Genomic DNA, 6,000 nt, shown 5'->3' with positions numbered 1-6,000 from the left:
TTAGAATACTTCAAACGTTTATTATATATAGTTCTGGAGAATGTCTGCATTCATGACTGTAGTATTATAATTAGTGTTTATGTACATGTAATAAAGGTAACACACATATATATATAAGTTCATAGACGATAAAATGTTCACCTAATATATGTACAAAGTACGCGCGATTTTTCATCATCAAGTCCATTCATATCATCGTATCTTTAAAAAATCATTTTCGACGACGCGTGAAATGTCCATTAACAGTCCACTCGTTGTATGGTACTGATGCTGGTTCACAATTTGGATCCATGTCGACAATGTTGGATCCTAATTGAAGTCGTCTGTTACGTCATCTGATTCTCGACGGATACATCGTCGTCGAAGATATCGGTATGTCGATGACATATTCTTCTTCTTTGTCGGGGTGTTAAGATCTGATCACGATCTCAAATGCGTTATGAACGCATGTTGCTGCAGGCAAACCACGCCAACGATGTCAGGAGCGCTGCTTTTCTCCTTAACTTGTATCGCATTGGCAAATCTTATAGGGTCAATTACATGAAATGATAAACGGGCCTTTTATTTACATATTAATGGAATTTGCTATATAAGCATTCAGATTACTATTCACACCTATGATAAGATATACCCAAATAAAATTAATGTGCTAAAGGAACGCGATTCTCATGACGCAAATTTATGATGTTTTATTTAAACTATACGCGTTTGTCTTTTCAATGAAATGCATTGTGCTTTATTATGTTTTATTTACTTTGAGAACAAAAATTTACAAACAAAATTGTCTTAATGTAGTTATTCTTATAAAGAAACGAAAAAGAATAAACTACATATTCGATCAGTATCAAATTGTTAATGAATCATAGCAATATAGTTGTATCTTTTACATTGTACTAATAAAAGGTCCACTACTTTGCTTTCAAGGATATTTACAAACTGTATTAAAATGTTATTTATGCCTAAAATGTTGTTTACCTGAGCGCTGTAGGGCATAAGCTAGCGTTGGTTAATGTCGTTGTCAAGTGCGTTGTCATAAGCTTGTCACGTAATCGAACGTACTTAGTGAGTCCGCCTATTTTGAGGGTTATTTATACCAATTTCGTTACTTACTCGTCTAATTCGTGACCCACGCCTGTCATCAAGTAATGGGCGTCAAACGTGTGTATCTTGGCGTTCATAGACAGATAATGTACTTACTAATTGTTTGTATGCATTTTGCGAGTCACGATTCTTATATTTTCTGTTTGTTACATATTACTGAAATATATCTATTATATCACCCGTAGACTTAAAGTATGACATTTTCATCTCATTCTAAACCCGTAAATCAATGCTAATGACGATACATTATCAAAATCGGACGATACCGTCCTCTATAATCCTGTTTTTACATATTTACTACATATACATTCAAAACATATTTCTCTATATACAAAATTTTTGGGGTCTTTAAGTCTCGACATCTATCTCGCTTTATTTTGTAGTCCATTCATTTACATGTGTTCAGCCATTGTCTGAAGGCACGTGTGAATCAGGTAGTTTTTAATAATATTTACTTTGAGTTTGTTTTTACACTACCATTTGTTTACAAAACAAGCCAGAATAATCTAAAATACCGGGAAATGTCATTCTGAATTTGAAAACACTTGAGCACATGATATGTTACTAAAAATAGAAATAACGTCATATGACCGTGAAATCTCGGAAGATTCGCATTTCAAGAAAGTCTGTCACATCGCTGTTTTTCTCGATATGTAAGAGCAGAATAGATAAATTTTAAATGTATAATAGTATTTTGTGAAAGAATATATCAGTTTAATGTGAAAAATGTCAATCTTTTCAATAAAGAGGTTGATTTGAGCCAATAACGGCATTTAAAAGCTGTTGTAGTGCCAGTGACATCCGGTGCCATGCCCCCCTGCAGAGTGGTACCCGGCTTGCGTCATTCATGTGACGGGACCATGCTGCATGATGTGGAGCCAATGGGATGGACGCAGATGCCTGATGGGATGACCATGCTCTCTTGCTACCCGGTCCGCGGACGTGTGCAGACGTGTTCCCTGAGGTAAGTATTGCCAGGAGGAAAGATGACCTGATGTAAGTATTTCCAGGAGGATAAGTGTATAAGCCTGTGACGTAAGTATTAGCCTGTGACGTAGTGTCTTGTCCTGGAGGTTAAGCCTGTGCGTAGGGTAGGTATTCCCAGTAGGATCGGTGGTGTGCAGCCGACGACGACAGCAGACGAGTATCTCCCTCGAAGTGTGTACTGCCGAGGACGACGTCTGCCATCCTGACAAGGTCTACAGTCGATGCTTATGTGAGTGTATTAGTCAAGTGTCGTTGTTAGTAGTTGTTGAAATTGCAGGCAAAACCCACTGAAAAGCTAACCTAAATAAACACCACAATGGTGTCTGGAAGTGGGATTAGTGCAGTCGTGTTTTAACGGTTAGGCTTATTCTTTGCAAAAGTCGGCATCCTGTGTTTAAATTGAACCACGAATCGTATTTAGTTTGTATATTTTTCCAATCCAATTGTACCCGTGTTGCAAGGTGACCACGTGGTCTGACTGCTGAATTTACCTTGTCTGCATTCGAGGTCGCGTGATCATTGGTGCGGAGTAGTTTAAGTGCACTAGCTGACCTGAATGTTTACAATGTTTGCGTCGCTGTTCAAAAGGTAAACAGAGTACGAGAAATCGGGGTTTATGAGCAAGTCCGTCTGTGGCGTAGCTAGAGCAGCGAGGGTTGGGTAGTGTTTTGTTTTGGATTGGTGTAATGGATATGATGAAATAATTGTTTTGTTGCAATTAATATTTAATTGTTTCATTGAATTTTGAAATAAATTAATAGACGTATTTTTATTGACGTATTGTGCGTGCTGTGTTTCTTCAATTTTTATGTGTACTGTGCTGCATTAGAAATGAGTAGCCGAAATATGTCTCCGGGTCTTGTACGTGTAAATTTCGACCCCCCACAAACGTTGATGTTGATCTCCGGAATAGGGCCCAAATTGGCGCGGGTCATCGTCCAACTTAGACAAGGGTCAGGTAACTTAGACCTGGACACCTTGGAGGTACTAATTGGGCGGCCTCTAAGTGAGAGGGAGTTAGACCAGCTGGATTTTGCAGAAAATCCAATGCTTACAGCGGCGTCCCAAGCCAGTGGAACGGAAGAAGAACACCCAAGTAGGTCCAGGGCCCCAGAGCCAATGTTTGTAAGCACGCCATACCTAAACAAGGACCAGATGAAGGCAGAGCTAGCCTCTCAGATATCAGATTTAGAGGCGGACATTACTCGATGGGTGGAGTTCCCGGGAATATGGAGCGATTTCCTTTCCCAGTTTGCAAAGCCTTTGTTCCCCAAGCGTCTGTTGTTTCAGCCAGATCCTGTGGTGGTGACAGGCATGCCGATACCGTTTGATGTTGCATCAAGCGTCCCCGCCCCGCCCCAGTCGTTAGGTTTGTCCCAGATGAGGGCTGGTAGGGCAATCAAGCGACCTAGGCAAAGTAGCCTTTGTCGCTCGGTTACTTCAGAGGCCTCCTCCATGGCCCCTTCAGCGCATAGCCCCTGGCGCGCGGCAGATTACAACGTGCCAGCACAATTTAGAGAGACGTCCGCAGAATATTTGGGACACTTTCGGGCCCCAAGAAGCCCTCCTGCTCCTATTATGCGTCATTTTCCAACCCATATCAACATGTCTAACAGCCAACCTGTGGTAAGTGGCGTCTCACTGTATAACAACCAACCTTTTGCAAGTGGCGTCTCACTGTATAACAACCAACCTGTTGCAGGTGGCGTCTCACTGTCTAGTAACCAACCTGTTGTAAGTGGCTTCTCAATGCCTAATAACCCAACCGTTGTGAATAGTGTTCCCGTGCAAAGCACCCTTCCAGTGGTAGGTAATCTTATAGCAGCCAGCAATTTACCCATATTAGTTAATACAATTGCACCAAACAACCCAACCGTGGCCCTACCCAACAGTATCCCCGTTCAGATAAGCCTTCCAGTCCCAATAACCCCCACGACCCAGCGGGATCGGGATGTTTTGACCAAGCTACCAAAGAGCCTGCTATTTGATGGGTGCAGCAATTGGTTGTTGTTTAAGAGGAAGTTTGAGCGTTTCGCCAGAATGCAAGAATGGTCTGACGAAGAATGCGGCGATTGTCTTGGTTGGTGTTTAACTGGTAAGGCGGTGGACTTTTATGCATTACTGACCAAAGGAAGGGAGACGTTACCTTACGCCGAGCTTATGCAGCGGCTTCAGGAGCGCTTTGGTACCAGGGAGCTCCCAGCCACCGCGCAGGGTCGTTTTAAGGATGTTCAACAAGAAGTAGGCGAGTCCCTGGACGATTGGTCCGATCGGGTGCTGACGCTGGCAACAACGGCATTTCGTGATCTGCCCTATGCGTACGCCACTGAGCAGGCAGTGACGAAGTTTTGTCACGGTTTGCTTGACAAGGAGGCCGGCAAGCATGTAAGCCTGCAGTTACCCACATCGATGGGAGATGCGATGAACATTATGAAGATATATAGCCATGTTCAGTTGGCTTGTGCCGCGGCTCCGATGGATAGCCAAAAGGGTGAGCGAGAAGAGTCGAGGTGTGTTCACGAGGTGAGAAGAGCACCTTCTCCAGGTACGGTAAGTGGGTCGGTGGTCGACAAATTGACCCAGGTGGTCGATCGAATACTAGGTTCTGTGGAGCGATTGTCGAACTATTGTGGGAGCCAGGACGATGATTCCCGCGTCAGACAACCGGTTCAGGTGTTCCGTTCCGATGGAGGCGAGAGATTGTATGGCGAGTATGCGGCCGAAGGTTCCAATGAAGACGGCACCCAAAACCTGGGGTTCAACAAGCAACGCTAGGTAAGGTGTCCCGAGGGTACGGGTGGCCGCGGACCACGTGGTATCGGAACCAACATGCCTACGAAAGGGGATCCGGCCCAAATGCTTACCATGGGAGCGCTGGGAACCGGCAAAACAACGGGTACCGTAGTGGATACCCAAATTCAAATGTCCGCCCCGAGGGATCGAAGCGAGGCAGGTATGGTTCAAATTGGGGCGAGTATCCCGTAATGGCGAGGCGGGGCATATCGTGTTTGTTTGGTAATTTGGAGCATTTCCGATGTGGTTGTCGTGTGGGCGCCGGGTCTGTCTCCAACAATGAGTCGATACCGCTGTCATTTACCGAGGCGGCTGAGCAGCAGAGTAGACCGGAAGTAGGTCGCGTCAACCAGTTGGGTTCAGCTGCGCAGTTTTGTTTGAAGGTTCAGGTTGGTGACGTAATGGTAGATGCAGTGATTGATTCGGCAGCGGAGGTCAGCCTCATCTCAGATCGGGTCTATAAGGCCATGAAGCAGCCACCTCCAAAGCAGCGTGATGTCAAGCTGTTGATGACAGGAAGGGATGCCTCCATGCAGGGTTTTGTAGTAGGCCCAGTTAAGTTAAAGATTGGTAACCACTGGTATCAGCAGCATTTGAATGTAGCCCCGACAGATGTCGATATGCTACTTGGTTTCGACATTTTGATAAATCCGGGCAGGGCCATCATCAATATGGCAGAGGCCACTATTATTTTTGATGGGCAGGTTTTGAGCCTCGAGGGGGGAAGCCTACAGCATACCGACCACGTGCATGACGCAGTTACGTTTGCGTTGCCGACAGCTTCAGAAGTCGTCCGGGATCAACAGATGGTCACCGATGAGTGCGGGACCGTGGGGGTTCTTGTTATGTCGGTACGTTTCGCGTGCAGCGGGTGGCGGTCCAGTCTGGAGTTAGGGCCACCCCGACCGCCGGACATGCAGATCCGGCTGGCGTCACCGCCAGGAGGCAACGATTAGACTGTAGGCGTCGATGATGCGGTTCCGTTGGCGCTACCAACAGTTCACAAAGTTGTCCGTCACATTGGGGTGTGTACCGACATAAGCACTGAAGGAGGCAACGGTGAGACTGGCGGCGTCGGCGGCAGAGAAGACGAGTTCACTGAAGGCATCGATGATGCGG

Source organism: Dreissena polymorpha, chromosome 2 (assembly GCF_020536995.1).
Source record: "Dreissena polymorpha isolate Duluth1 chromosome 2, UMN_Dpol_1.0, whole genome shotgun sequence".
NCBI classification, from domain to species: Eukaryota; Metazoa; Mollusca; class Bivalvia; order Myida; family Dreissenidae; genus Dreissena; species Dreissena polymorpha.
The sequence above is the reverse complement of the archived record's forward strand: the minus strand, read 5'-3'. Positions refer to the sequence as shown.